This window comes from Phaenicophaeus curvirostris, chromosome 5 (genome assembly GCF_032191515.1).
Source record: "Phaenicophaeus curvirostris isolate KB17595 chromosome 5, BPBGC_Pcur_1.0, whole genome shotgun sequence".
NCBI classification, from domain to species: domain Eukaryota; kingdom Metazoa; phylum Chordata; class Aves; order Cuculiformes; family Cuculidae; genus Phaenicophaeus; species Phaenicophaeus curvirostris.
Window position 1 is genome coordinate 1,117,253 of NC_091396.1, and position 15,426 is coordinate 1,132,678.

At 53.4% G+C, this 15,426-nt stretch overlaps 1 protein-coding gene across 1 annotated transcript in view; it reads right to left on the reverse strand.

The window, feature by feature from the left end:
* The window catches only part of PAK6 (p21 (RAC1) activated kinase 6), a 44,378-nt gene extending 35,311 nt beyond the window's left edge, over positions 1 to 9,067 (reverse strand). The window contains exon 1 of the mRNA XM_069857201.1: positions 9,004 to 9,067. The gene's annotated coding sequence lies outside the window, so the exon portion shown is untranslated. The remainder of the gene's footprint in view (positions 1 to 9,003) is intronic.
* Between the last annotated feature and the right edge of the window lie 6,359 nt (positions 9,068 to 15,426).

Consider the following 15,426-nt stretch of genomic DNA (forward strand, 5'->3'; position numbering starts at 1 on the left):
GCCCCAGGGCCCAGAGCTGCTGCAGTTCCTAACGAATCCTGACATCTCTGCCCGCGTCGCCTGGCTGGAGATGTCAGGACCTGCCGCGCATTCCGTGTCGTGAGCTTCGTGGCTGGCGCTACAGAAGAAGCCACCAACTCGTTTGCATTGCAGATGAGCAGCACATGACCCCACGCTCTTGCTTGTCTCCTGGTGTGAGTCAGGGCTGCGAGGTCTGAAGCCCGGGATCACCCTGTAATCCTGCTGCGCTGCCTGCGCCGCGCCTCGGGGTTTCCTCACGCCTGGAAACGGCTTCCACGAGTGACTTGGGGTCAGTAGGACACCAGCTCCACCACCGCTCGCTGCTGGTGGATGGGATGTGAGGACACTGTGGGGATTACAGCCCAGGACAGGGCAGGGGTTGTGTCAGCAAACCCATCAGCTGCCAAATAATGAGGATTCTCGGCCTCTCCAAACCACTAACAACCCTGGCTTAACCCTAAGATGTTCTCAGGTCCAAAGAGCAGAGATAAAAGCCTTAAAAATCCACCCCCATCAACGTTCTTTTTTTAATGTTGGCTTTGTTGAACCACCCTTAAAACAAATAAATGAATGATGTGCTACAAATACTCATTAAGCTGTCATCGTTCCTGCTCGGAACGGCTTGGCCAGCAGAGCTGGGTCATCCCAGTGACCTTTTAGCCACGTTCCCTCATTCCTATTTTCCTTCCCACTCATCCATCGCGCTCAACTCAGCTGCAGAGCTTTTTGTACAACAACCAGAGTCATGGATCTCGTTGGAATGCACAAGGTCTACAGTGACACCACCTGAAGGAGCAGAACCGGGTTCATATAGAGAACATTAGGAAAAAAATTTTCACAGAAAGGGTGATTGGGCAGTGTCCGAGGCTGCCCAGGGAGGGGGTTGAGTCCCCTTCCCTGGAGGGGTTTAAGGCACGGGTGGACGAGGTGCTGAGGGACATGGGTTAGTGATTGATGGGAATGGTTGGACTCGATGATCTGGTGGGTCTCTTCCAGCCTGGTGATTCTATGATTCTATAAAGGAATCCTGGCACTGGAGCTGGTGGGTTGAGGCTCACCTCCTCACTTCCAGACCTGCTCAGCTGGGGAAGGCTCCTTGCTGAAGGCACAGTCATCACGTCTGCATTGCACGGCAGGTCCTTGCCTGCCGGAGAGCCTGAGCTTTCCTGCCTCCTAACTCCCAGCAGCATCCCTGGGGTGGAAGAGAAGCCAGCCAGGTTCCTTTCTGTCTGGAGAGGAGCTTGGCAGAGCCCGGACACAGATGGAATCAAGAAAAGAAGAGGTCACATTAATAGTAGCGAACAATGAACGAACATCAAGAGAAATGACAGCTTGCTTTCTCCAAAAGATGGAGCTTGTAGGGTGAAACAGCGTGGTGGGGGATCAGAGATGAGGAAACACGATCCCGGTAGGCGTGGAGGAAACGCGACTCTGAGCACGAATCGTCATTGTCATCTCTGGCATCTGCGCTTCCCTGATGTGCCAGGCAGCACGGAGTCGTCGGCACAACCACAGCCTTGGGAGCGTCACAAAGAAACATCATTTAGGCTACGAGGAGTCACCCAGGCTTGGAACTGGCTTCAGATTTGCATACGCACTGTATTTCATGGGCTTGCATGCTAAGGCAGCCTTCAAGAACACAACACGAGCTCTTTATGAACGAAGAACCTGATTTCCCTTGTCAAGACACAAGCTTAGATGAAACCGAGGCAGCTCCGAGCTGGTGGGAACCTCCGCTGCCTTCAATCTTTGTGGAAAAGTAGAACGCTTCCCAGTGTTTCAGTTCACACGTTTGGTCCCAGCAGTCCTACACCCTTTGAAGAATCAGTCCCCAACAAGAGCATTGAAGAGGTGTTGAAGGCCAGGTTGGATGGGGCTTGGAGCCCTTGATCCCATGGGAGGTGTCAAGTTGGAACTGGGTGGGCTTTAAGTTCCCTTCCAACTCAAAACCTTCTATGAAAAAAATAAATGAGAGATATCAAGACCAACTCTCCTATTTAGAACAGCTTTCTTCTACCTCAGCCAGCAGAAACGGACTTGGCCACCTTGGCTTGGAGGTTGTGGGAACTGGGCAAGCTGTTCTGAAAAATTTACCGTGCTTCAACAAAGCTTCTAGAAAAAGCCTGATACCACGGCAGATGGAATTTGATGCACTTAGGAAATCCCAGGGAGGACTAACGCTGTTCCAGCCATAGAGCTGGGTTGTAGCTCAGACCTAGACCTCCTAGGAGAGCTCCTCTGAGCTCTGGGATTTGCCAGGAGGCACAAACGTGCTTCCATCAAAGAAGTGTGGCCCCTCCTCTCTTTTACGACTCTCAAAATCCAAAGTAAACTGGCCAGGGAAGGGAAGAAAAAATGCACCAACAAGCGGGACAAAGGGGTCACCAGGAGAAAGGGCGTGTTGTGTGTTCACAAAGCTTCAGCATCAGCTGGTGGGAGGGAGCACGAGATAAGAATCAAGTCTGCAAGTCTTATAATCAAGGCATGACATTAGCCAGGGCTGGAGATAAGGAGGGAGCCATCCAAAGGCAGTTTCGCTTTAAATAAATGCTTACGGTTTAGCTGCCTCTCCCCAGGGCTGCTGCGTTCAGACGTTCAGAGCGGAAAGCTTCAAGAGAGCACTAGTTGGGTTGTTGGCTCTGATATCAGGGCTCTCCTCCTGCTTCACGTGCGCAGCTGACGTTGTAGAGTCATAGAAAAGAATCATGGAACAGGTTGGGTTGGAAGGGACCTCGTAGTCCATCCAGTCCCACCCCTGCCCTGGGCAGGGACACCTCCCACTGGATCAGGGGCTCCAAGCCCCATCCAACCTGGCCTTGAACCCCTCCAGGGATGGGGCAGCCACCACTGAACAACCTCAACTCTCTCAGCCTGGCCTCGCACAGGAGGTTCTCCAGCCCTTGGATCATCTCAATGTCTCTAACTATAACAGAGGGTCCTGGAGATCCCTGCAGGACAAAGCCGCGTCTGCGCTCCCACTGCATGAGTGGTTTATGGTCTAATGTAGGTTCCATTTCTTCAGTCCGATTCAAACCAAAACCCAAATGCAACAGAGCTCAATAACTGGAGGTTTAGCAAGTTCACCACAGAGCCGGACCCTTCTCCACGCTCAATCTGGTGAGCGCCTGCAGTCTCTTGTCCCCAGATGCACATCGATGAGTACAAAGTGCACTGGGTGTCATGAAACACCAGCTGGAGCTTCAAACATAGGCAAGAAAGCAGATTAAGCGTAAAGAGAGCAAGAAACCAGCAGACACTAAAATTTTAACCCCTACTCTAATGAGAGGTTGAAACCAAAACTCCACAAGATCACCTAAACACAGCACATGCTGTTTTGCTCCTGGTTAAATTCCTGTGGCTCCGTAGACATTCCCTGCAGATAATATCAATACAGCCCTGGATCGCAGCCACCTCGCGCTTCTTCCAGATCTTCTGCTTGCAAAAATTCACAGACATGTTCTAATAGAAGTAACGTCACGCTCCACCAGACAACACCCTCTGCAAAAGGTGCATCTGCTGCTTCCCACAGGAGTCAGGGGTGGCTGCCCCATCCCTGGAAGGGTTCCAGGCCAGGTTGGATGGGGCTTGGAGCCCCCGATCCAGCGGGAGGTGTGGGACTGGATGGGCTTTGAGGTCTCTTCCAACCTAAACCATTCTATGATTCTTAAGCTGGTGTTCTTCAAGCTCACTGTGATGCGCAAAGATGCTATGGAAACGCAGATTGAAATCCCTGGCTGACAAAAGAGGAAGAGAGACTCCGGCTTCTGCTCGGAATAACTAGGTCAGGCAGCTATTGCACAAGTATTAACCAGAATCCAGAGAATTCCTAGTGGCTACAATAACGGCAGCACAAGTCTAACGCTGCTTGCTCTTATTAGTCACTCTCCACCTCTGGGTACGTTCAAACCCAGCTCTCAAGAGCCTGGAATAATTTGAGGGCTGGAGCTTCTGCTTGTCAGGATCCAGCCACGTGGCCCCGAGCGGCACAGGAGGCTCCCGTCCCACTCCCTGCCCTCTGGAGCCTGGGAACATCTGTGCTCCTGGACACCACAACCCCCACGTCCAGCCCATCTTGGAGAGCTCATCCTAGATCCTGTGCCAGGGAACGGGAGCCACGGTCACCTTCCCATCACCACAACCCAACAGCAAGAACCAGAGCAGGATCTGGAGGGTCTACAGGTAGATTTTTGGGGGCAAGGTTGGTAGGGCAACTGTTTGAATGGAATCCAAGGAAGAGGTTGATCATTGCAATGGGGATGAGTATCCAAAATGATCTCAGCTCCCTCCAGTCTCTGAAGCCAGACCAAACATTTGCTTTCCCCTCTTTCAGCACCACTACGTGCCTCTCACTAGGGCTCATTCCCCTTGGCTGGACCAGAACATCTGCTCAGCTGCCTGCAGACCATCCCGCGCAGACAATCAACACAAATGCTTGATCAAAGAGCTTTGGGTTCTGCTGGAAAGAGGAGGTGGGTGAAGGGTTAAATCAGTTTGGGCTTTGAATCATTACTATTAATAAAATGCTCTCTTCTCTGGTGAGACCCCGCCTGGAGCCCTGCGCCCAGGTCTGGAGTCAGGGACGACACGGAGCTCTCGGAGCGGATCCTTCCTGGAGGGGTTCAAGGCCAGGTTGGATGGGGCTTGGAGCCCCTGATCCCGTGGGAGGTGTCCCTGCCCGTAGCAGGAGATGGGACTGGGTGGGTTTTGAGGTCCCTTCCATCCCAAACCATTCCATCATTCTATGATGCCAAAGCCCTTCCTTAAACCGGACCGGGAACAGAAGGGTTAACGCGTGCAGTGGCCAGAAGGCACGAGACAGAGCTTAAAATAACCAAGATCAGGATAATTTGGCTTTTAAAACCATCTGGGGCTTGATTCGGTGCTCATTAAAATTCACAGTAGCCTTATGATTGGCTTCTGGAGGAATTAAGCCGGGCGTTACGCTCTCTAACGAGCGCTTTGGGCCTTCTCCAAGAAAGCACATGAACTCATACGATGATTCCAAAAATTAACTTCTTCCCTGTAACATCCAGCACGGAGGAAGAATCTCTCCGGCATTTGTGGAAGTTGGAGGAAAAAAACAAACCTGGTTTCAAGGGATTTGGGATCAGCTCGGAAGAAGAGTTGCTCCAGGTGACTCTGGAAAGAAGTCTCTCCAGGCAAGTCACCCTCGAGCTCCTCGTGCTGAGCCAGCTTGGGCTCCCACTCCATTATTTTGCAGAAATCGGAGCTCCTGAGCCAGGACTGAGAGGTCTGGGAAACTGGATGGTGTCACAACAAAGCTGGAGGCTGTTACGGAATATTTAGGCCCCGAGATGAAGAGGGAGCGTTGGGTTGATTTCATCAGCAAGCAAAATGTGTAAAGTGAGGGCACGAGTGGGTGAGATCCTGCACCACCTCACCAGCCACAGCGATGGGGGTAGAGAAGGTGCTCCAAGTCGTGGCTGATGCTGAGGAAACATCTGGATTTTGGGGAAATCTATTATAAAATATGCACTGTTTGGTGTTCATAGAATGCTTTGGGTTGGAAGGGACCTCAAAGCCCATCCAGACCCACCCCTGCCCTGGGCAGGGACACCTCCCACTGGATCAGGGGCTCCAAGCCCCATCCAGCCTGGCCTTGAACCCCTCCAGGGATGGGGCAGCCACCCCTGCTCTGGGCAACCTGGGCAAGGACATCCCCATCTCACAGCAAAACATTTCTCCCCAAGATCTCATCTCAATCTCCCTTCTTGCAGCTCCAAACCCTTCCTCTCATCCCATCCCTGCCCTCCCTGATCCAGAGCCCCTCCCCAGCTTTCCTGGAGCCCCTTTCAGCTCTGGAAGCTGCTCTAAGGTCTCCCCGCAGCCTTCTCCTCTCCAGACCCAACAACCCCAGCTCCCTCAGCCCGGCCTCATAGCAGAGGTGGTTGGCTGGTGGAGTTCTTTTTCCAGGTTGGGGCAAGTGGAGGAGGAAAGGAGAAAGAAAATAAAGAGAAAAAAGGTTCTACCTGCTTTTCTGGTCCCCAAGCATCCAGCTTCTCCTCTCACTTTCCTCCCTTGGGCAGCAGCAGCTCCCATGCCAGTGTCCCAGTTCCTCTGCTCTTGGTTAAATCCTCTTTCTCTTTCCTTGTGGGGTTTTTGTTGGTTTTTTGGTTTTTTTTCTGGGATTTGAGGAGTTTTTCCTGTTTTTTCTAACCCTTGTCTGGCCAACAGATGGACGTCAGAGAAATGAAAGGGGTGAAGTGGAAGGGGTAACAAAACCTGAAACGCCGCATTAGGCTACGGAAAAGAAACTGTGCTCTGTCAGAGCGTATCAGTGAGTTGAAAGAGATTAATGAGTTTACGCTCTTTAACCTCCTGCCCAGAACGGGCACCAGGGCTGGAGGAATGCAGACAGAGCTCAGCAGTGATTTCACGACTGGAACTGAGGGGTGGGAGGGAAATAAGGAGGCAAAAGGCTGTTTAATGCCCTTTCTGGCCTCCAGATGCACGACACACGGCGCAGTTGTCCTAAGCTGGGGCCTGAAATACTTGTAACTCCCTAAAAACACACAGAGCAGGAGGAGCACAAGCACAGATTTCACTTGCCATCGTCGCTACAGCGGAGACGGAGCTCAAGCTCCCACCTCTCCACTGGGAACATCAAGTGAAGCATCAAGAGCAGGGTCCCCTCCCACTCAAACCATCCCATGGTTCTACCCAAGGACACATGTCACCTGCCGTCGCTACTAAAAGTGGAGATGGAGCTCGATCTCCTGCTCAGAACGCCAAGGGCAGCATCACTGGGGGCTGAGTAACCCCGACACCTCTGCCTCCCGAAACGGCTTCGGTCCCTTTGCACTTGAACCACATTTCAACTTCTTAGCAGTGAAGAAACCATCCTCTCCTGCTCCTGTTCCTCTGAGCAATCGCACACACGCCCCTCTCATTATTACAACAGAGTAATTTTGCCTCTGACATTCCCCCGAGAGGAATTACTCATGTCCTGCTATTATTTATTTTACTATTAAGAGCTTGCTTTTTAGCAGTAGGTTTAATTAAATACCAATCCTCCTCCTCAATTAGGAGCACCTTTATCTAGCTTGCTGCTCTCCAGCAGCATCATTTGCTTCCCCCTGTTCATCCCTCCCTCTGCAGCTCTCAGCAACTGCAAAAAGCCCCTTCTCCCACCAAATCCTACCAGCAGAAGAAATAGAAGGTGGTACTAAAGTCAACACCCACCAGAGGGAAGATAAAGCAGCTTCCAGGACTGAAAGGGGCCCCAGGAAAGCATCCCTGGAGGTGTTGAAGGGCAGGGTGGATGGGGCTTGGAGCCCCTGATCCAGTGGGAGGTGGAACTGGATGGGCTGTGAGGTCCCTTCCAACCCAGCCCATTCCATGATTGACACTGGTTATGCAGAATTCCAGTTTAAATCGGTGTCAAGCGATGCTGCAAAAAGCAGCAGCATCTTCCATGCCCTCAAAGCTGCGTCGTGGGCACCAGCTCAGAGCACGTTGATGCTGCTGAACCGCTGTGCTCCCCCTGCACCCACGCCCAGCGCCCCCCTACCCTCTAGCATTTCATCTCCCCTCTCCAAAGACACAAGCAGAAGATGCCAAGACGCGTTTCCTTTGGGAGCTGGACACTCACTGCGTCCACACGCCGCGTAAACACCTCTTCAAAGCCTTCGCTGCCCCTGGATAATGAACCAGATCACAGCGTATCCCGCACCTCAGTACCCAGGATGCTCAGAAGCCGCCCTAGAGTTGTGGTTTAGGAGTTATTCATTCCTGCTCCCCACGTGCCGGGGGCAGAACCGATGCCTCCTCGCTGCGGAGTTGGCAGCAAACGCCTCACCTCGCCTGTTTCTCCTAAGTGGAATCAAACTGCAGCAACAGCACCAACTGCTCCCGCGAAGCCGCCCGCGGAGACAGCACCAAGTTACGCAACCGCTGGCACCGACCCCCGTCCTGGCCCCCATTCCCTGCTGGAATCCTGGCCCCGGCACCCCTTCCCCAGGCAAACTCCCCTCCCTGCCTCGCGGGAAGGAGGCAAAGAGCCTGAGAGGATTCTGATTCCCCTTCCCAGGCCTGACGAGGCTCTTTCCTCCCTCTCCGCTCTGGGGGCACATGTTGGCTCCCCTCAATATAAGTCGGGTTGGCTTATCGAGCACCTTTTATTTCTTTCCCAAGAGCAAACGAACAGCGTGTAAGGAGAAAGGACAGAGTCACACCTACACCTCACCTGTCCTGCCAGGCTCGGCAAGATGCTCTCCAGCACCTTCCTAGGATCCCTGCTCCGCGGACATCGATGAGGGACTCTCATTCCCACCCCAAACCCGTCCATACATCGCTCAGGCTGGAGGGTCCCCAGCCAGGAGGGCTCTGAGATAGGGAACTGAGGATAAAAGCATTTCAGGTGTCACTCACCAGGTTTCCCAGAGCCGCCTCTGTGCGTTCCAGGGGCTTTTCCTCCACCTTTCACGAGGCTTTTCAAACAGATCTTGCCTGCAGCCGCTTCCAGCAGCTCCTCTGCCTCTGCCCCCTCCACAAACGCTTTTCAGCAGCAATAACCTGGTTGTTCAGGTGTCCCTCAAGCAGCTGCTCTAAGAGCATCCCACCTCCTCGCCCTCCTCCCAGCAGCATCGCTCCAAACCAAGCCTGCTGCAAACTTTCAGGCTCCCCAGGCAGGAACCATCCTCGCTTCGCCTCCTACAGAACAACTCACGCTCTCTCAAGGTCCAAAAGCGCTAAACGAATTAATAAACCATAAACTCGCTAAATTTCCCCTTCATTCCCCCAACACCCATCGCTCTATTTAAGAAGCTGGTTTAGAAGCTGGTTTATTCACAGCTAGAACGCAAACGAGAGCCTGAAAAGCATCTTTTCTGCGGCTCCAGACCTCACAAAATTATAGTTCTTTACCTTTCCAGCCTAAAAACGGAGCGTGGAGAGATTTGTCGCGGCTCCAGGGAGGTAAAAAGCCTCCAGGAGCCACCTGGGTGCGAGCAGCAGCCTCACCTGGAGAGAAGAGCCCCGGGAAACGCTCCTGGAGTGGATTCAGCTCCTTCTCCCCCTCGACTGCGGGTCGGGGCTCGTCTCAGCCCCGCGGAGCATCCCTCGCTCCAGCACCGACTCCCTGCGGCTCGGACACGGCCCCGGGGAGGGGACAACGAGCCCCACGCCCCCAGCAGAGGGGCTGAGCCCCCACCGGGGGGAAAAAACCCTCGTGGCTGGAGGAGCCGGGGGAGAAAGCCCCTCGGAGCCCCGCGGGGAGCTCGGTGCAGCCGCGCAGCGCAGCCCGGGGCTCCGCGCTTGGCCTCGAGGCTCTTTGCCAGCCTCAAGAGTCTGTGAGGAGGCGAATCGGTGCTTTCCAGGACCCTTTTTTTTATCTCGGGGGCTGGTGCCGGCAGCTCGGAGCTCCGGGATGCTCCGCACGGGAGAGAAACGGAGCTCCCAGGGAGCAAAAAGCTGCAGCCGCGCTGCCTCCTGCTCGGTCCCAGCCCCGAGAGAGGAGCCTGCGGGGTGAGAGCAGCCCCCGGGGGCGGGGAGGGAGCTCGCAGAGAGGATGAAGCCTCAGGATGGGAGATCCGAGCCTGCGGTGCCCCGGGCTGGGAGCTGAGGGCTGCGGCTTGGGCTGCGAGGGGGCTCGGGGCTGCTCCGGGGGAGCTCGCCTGCCTCCTCCAGCCGAATGCAGGCTCCGAGCAGCCCGAATGCAGGCTCCGAGCAAAGAGCAAGCTCAAAATACGGAGCTGAGGCTTCTCGCAGGCAGCTCCCTGCGGCAGGAGGGAGGTCGAACTCCTCTGAGGCTTCAGACTTGCCAGAGGTGGCAATGGGGACGCTTTCTAAAGCCTGGTGGGAGCTGGGAGGCTGCAGTTGTGCCCCCCCCGCCTCCTGCGGGAGCCCCAGAGGGAGCCCAGCAGGTTCCAATCCTGCAATCGAGGCAGCGGCTGCAGGAGCTTCTCCCCCACCCGGAGCTGGAAACCGAGTCCAACCCCGAGGGCTGCCCCGAGGCGGTTGGGTGTTTTCCACAGGTTAGTCTGATAAAGGAGCCAATTATTTACCATTTCCTGGCATGTCAGCTCCTTCTGTAGCTCCTGGACGGCACTCAGAAAGAGGGAGGTTGGTTGGGTTTTTTTTTTTTTTTGGTTGCCAAGAGACAATTCATTTTTCTGGCTTTCAGAGCCGGCTTGTATGGAATGATTTGTGCTGGAAGGGACCTCAAAGCCCATCTAATTCCATGGGCAGGGACACCTCCCACTGGATCAGGGGCTCCAAGCCCCATCCAGCCTGGCCATGAACCCCTCCAGGGATGGGGCAGCCACCCCTTCTCTGGGCAGCCTGGACCTCCCCAGCCTCACAGTGAAAAATTTCTTCTTAATGTCTCATCTCAATCTTCCCCTTCCAATTTAAAACCATTCCCCTCATTCTGCATCTCCAGGCCCTTGTAAAAAGCCCCTCCCCAGCTTTCCTGGAGCCCCTTTCAGCCCTGGAAGCTGCTCTAAGGTCTCCCTGCAGCCTTCTCTTCTCCAGGCTGAACAACCCCAACTCTCTCAGTCTGGTCTGTACAGGAGGTTCTCCAGCCCTCAGATCATCTCCATGATCTCCTCTGGACCCATTCCAGCAGCTCTGTGACCTTCTTATGTTGAGGCCTCCAGAATTGGACCCAGGGCTCCAGGTGGGTCTCACAAGATCACTGGGGCAGGATCCCCTCACTCCCTGCTCGGGACGCAGCCCCCAAGTCCATTTTTGTGAACATTAGTTAACCAGAAAGCCGCTGCTAATTCTTTCCCATCAGGGCCTGGGGAAAAAAATCCAAGCTGATGGGTGAAAGCTAAAAAACCCAAGAGAAAGCAGGGGAGTGGGGGAAGAGAGAAAATAACTGGGGAGTGAGTCAGTCCTGCTCCTCCTGCTTAGTCACCTGAGAGCTGCTCTCCAGCCACATGGAGATGGGGAGGAAGGAGCCTCCCACCCACCTCCTCCTGACTCCAGAAAGAGGAGCTGAGGCAGAGCTGCAGGACGCAATCCTCAGGGATGCAGCTTCCCAGGGAAGCAGGGCTGCCAGGAGCCCCTTTGCTCATGTGTCTCTCCCCCTCCGCTCTCTCTCAATTAAATCATCTCCAATCAACCGGTGCATCTCCCAGTTGAAGTTTCTCCGCTGCTGCTCGGCAGTTTGACATCGCTGGGAGTTGCCATGGAGAAGGGGGTGATGTCACTGTCACAAAAAGCTCTGAATTTACAACTAGAGCAGAAACAGGGCTATTTATAAAGAGCTGCTCCTCTCCCCCCACTCTCTGCTGGGGTGGGTGGAGGAAGAGGCAGCAGCTCCATTCGGGATGTTGCTGTCAACAGGTCTCAGAAATGAGTCGTCGTGTTAGAAAATATCCCGAGCCCGTGAAATCGCTGAATGCCCTCGGACTTCATTCATTAGAGCTCGATTTAGCTTTCCAGCTCCGAGCTATTTCTGAGGTCATCGAACACTTGCGCTTGCAGAGGAACTTCTGGCCTGAAAAATCTGTGCAGCGTAACTTAAATACAGCTGCTTCCAAAGGAAAAAAGAGAGGGGACAGGCACCCTCTGCTATAAAAATGCTGCTTATAATCACTGGAACAATAACAGTGACCGTGGGGCTCACCTTGACTACCTGGGTGCCAGCACACACCAACCCAAACCTCATAGAATGGAACATTTAGAGCGTATAAAAACTGCAAAACACAGAAAAGATAGAAAAGGGAAGATGCTAAAGTTAGACATGATCTAAAAGATCAGTTTAGAATGCAGCTGGAGTAAACTGGGAGGGATAAAGGGTGGTTTGAGTACAGGAGAAGCTGTCATAGATGTCAAGAGAGGATCATTGATGTGTATGGTGCCCAAGCCAAACACGCAGGCATCTGTCTCTCCAAATGTGACAGGGCAGTGATGTTCCTAAAAGGTGGATGCTGAGAACTGGTCCACCAAGATACAGGTCAAGGACAATAATTCAGTTTGGAGTTGAAAAAAAATAGCTTCCTTTTTAAAGAAAATGGTGCAGATCACACTTTCTTCCCCTCTGAATGATTCCTGAGTGAATGATTATTTCAAGTATTCCATCAAAACACGATACTGGTTGAGCTTCATGAAAGGATCTGCACTATCTCCATCTGGGAGAAGAACTCTGCATCAAGAGGATCCAAAGCAGTGGGATAACAGACAAACTCAGGTGCTGAAGAGAGACAAATGCTTGTCTTCCCTTGGCTGCTGATCCTGCCTTCGAGATCCCACTTCCCTGCCCCCTGGAGCCCCAGGATCCAGAATGGAAGCACCTTGGAAGGTGTTTATTGCAAAGAGAGAGCAGGGAGCAAACCTTTCTGGAACTAACAAAAGGAACAGGCTCTTCCCTGGGCTCACCCCGTGACCTCAATGTTCCTAGACTCGATTAAACATTAAAAATATTCCATCAGATAAAGAATGAACAGCAATGAAGCCCTAATCCTAAGTTTCTAAACATGGTATTCTGCTAAATTAAGCAAGCAGAGGGGCAAGGAGCATGAAACAATAAGACCCAAGAGCAGGAAACAGCTACAGGCATCCAGCCTTCCTTCCGAGGGCTCTAAGCAACCGCACATTGATGGGACCAGTGCCCATCGCCCAGGGCTAAACGAGACACTCAGCCCCCAGTTCTCAAGGTCACGGTGCAAGAACTCGCTCAGAATAAGAACCCCAAGTGTTTGTGCCCCAAAGCATCGCGGGGGACATCCCGGGTGCACAGCAGCCCCTCAGAAGCTGCGCTTTAGCCCCAAGGCATTGGTGGAATATTTATTTGTTGGGAAATCAGCAGCAGCGCAGAGGAAGGATTGGGATTATTTGCTGATGGGCACGCAGGAGGTGGCATTTGTCTGCTTCCAAAAGCAACGACAAGCGTCATGAACTGAAAACCAGTTACGTGTGATTGAGAGTAGGCTTGGTAGAACCAAAGCAGGGTTAATTAATCAGAGAATCATGGAACAGTTGGGGTTGGAAGGGACCTCAAAGCCCCTCCAGTCCCACCCCTGCCATGGGCAGGGACACCTCCCACTGGATCAGGGGCTCCAAGCCCCATCCAGCCTGGCCTGGAACCCCTCCAGGGATGGGGCAGCCACCCCTGCTCTGGGCAACCTGGACCTCCCCACCCTCAGCGTGAAGAATTTCCTCTTAACATCTGATCCAAACCTTCCCCCTTCCAGTTTAAAGCCATTCCCCTCATCCTGTCGCTCCAGGCCCTGGTAATGCTTTGAGCAGTTCCCTCAGGTTGAGGGGTTGTCAGGTTCCGTACCTTTTTAGGGCAGCAGGGGATGAGAGCTCCTCACCGACACATTCCCTCAACACCATCTCTGATGCTGTAAAGCATTAGCAAGCACTAGAGATTCAGAGCTTGCAGCAGACACACTTTAAAATCACTTCTAAGTATTAATATTTTAGACTTCTGATCCTTATTGATGGCTCCAGCAGCTTCTTCTACTTACTTTTCTGTGCTTTGCTGTCAAGATCTGCTTTCTCTTCTCGCTTGCACCACAGAGCCCAGGAGGAGCAGGAAGGTTGAGGAGCTGTGGTCACCACAACCCCTAATGAGAAGGAACGGGGGTCACCTGTTGTTTCCCAGCTGCAGGCAGTGACCCTGATGAGCTCTAACACGGCAGGAGCTCCTTCCAAGCCAGGTGGGGCCACCAGAGCTCAGGGAGCAGAACATGGCTCAGAGCTGTGGCTCTCACCCCCACTCACAGTATCTGTACATCTCATACACGTTTAATCAGCCGAGATGGTTTATCTGTAGCATTTGTTGGGGCTCAATGAGTTCAGTTGTTGTGTCCAGAACTCTTCCCTCTTAATGCAGAGTGGACAACACGATTGACCAAGCTCCTTTATCGTTTCTGAATCAAAGTGGAGGGTTTATACCAAAGCAGAGGAAAAGGGGGTCCCTACAAATAGCTTGCTTCAGAGAACAAACCCTAGAGTCCCAGAAGCAGACAAGCAGACCATGTTTTCCATGATCTGGGATGAAAGTATCTGGGTTTGGGTGGGTTCCTGCCTGCAGGGCTGCTTTGCAGCGTCCATCCGGAGCGTCCGTCAGGCTGCTCTTCATTGCTGCAAGAGTTAAATCATAGTTCTTCCATCCCCTTACCCTCCCTGTAGCCTCTGGAGAACATTCCACTGCAGCACTATCCTAGGGATAAGAAAGGAGCAGGGGCAGGCATTGTCTCCTGTTCCCTTGACTCTGGCCAAGCAGAACTCTAGGATCAGATCTAGAGCCCAGAGAGCTCCCCTGCTCGCCAATACTGTAAATCAAGCAGCATTTAGCAGCAGCTTTACAGACCTCACTGTAAGGACCAAACAAATGTAACAAAGAGGAACTGGCAGCAACAGAAAGAGCAGACGCGTCTCTGCTGCCTGTTCCTGGCTCTCCTCCCAAGGAGCTCTGCGTCTCTTCCACACAGGTTGGTCTCCGTTCTATCCTATGAATTCATCCCACTAATATGCGAGGAGCTCAGCGAGGGCTTTCAGGCCTCCACTAGTATCTCTGCTCAAGGTTTGTTCTCCAAGCAACTGGGATCCATCACATTCCTTGGGCTTCTTTTCATTCTTTTCACTTTTTTCGAGTGCACCCTTAGCAAGTTTGCGGACGACACTAAGCTGGGTGGAAGCTGGATCTGCTGGAGGGTCGGGAGGCTCCAAAGGGATCTGAACAGGCTGGACCGCTGGGCAGAGTCCAATGGCATGAGGTTTAACAAGGCCAAATGGCAGGTCCTGCCCTTGGGGCACAACAACCCTGAGCAGCTCCAGCCTAGGAGAAGGCTGTCTAGAAAGCTGCCTGGAGGAGAGGGACCTGGGGGTGTTGGTTGACAGCGACTGAACATGAGCCAGCAGGGGCCCAGGTGGCCAAGAAAGCCAAGGGCATCTTGGCTTGGATCAGAAACGGCGTGACCAGCAGGGCCAGGGAGGTTCTTCTCCCTCTGGCCTCGGCCCTGGGGAGAGCACTCCTCGAATCCTGGGGTCAGTGCTGGGCCCCTCCCCACAAGAAGCATGTTGAGGCTCTGGAGCGAGTGCAGAGAAGAGAACGGAGCTGGGGAAGGGGCTGGAGAAGAAGAGGAGCGGCTGAGAGAGCTGGGGGGGTTCAGCCTGGAGAAGAGGAGGCTGAGGGGAGACCTCATTGCTCTCTGCAACTCCCTGAGAGGAGGTTGTGGAGAGGAGGGAGCTGGGCTCTTCTCCCAAGGGGCAGGGGACAGGACGAGAGGGAATGGCCTCAAGCTCCTCCAGGGGAGGTTTAGGCTGAACATTAGGAAAAAATTCTTCACAGAAAGGGTCATTGGGCACTGGAACAGGCTGCCCAGGGAGGGGGTTGAGTCCCCTTCCCTGGAGGGGTTGAAGGCACGGGTGGACGAGGTGCTGAGGGACATGGGTTAGTGTTTGATAGGAATGGTTGGACTCGAT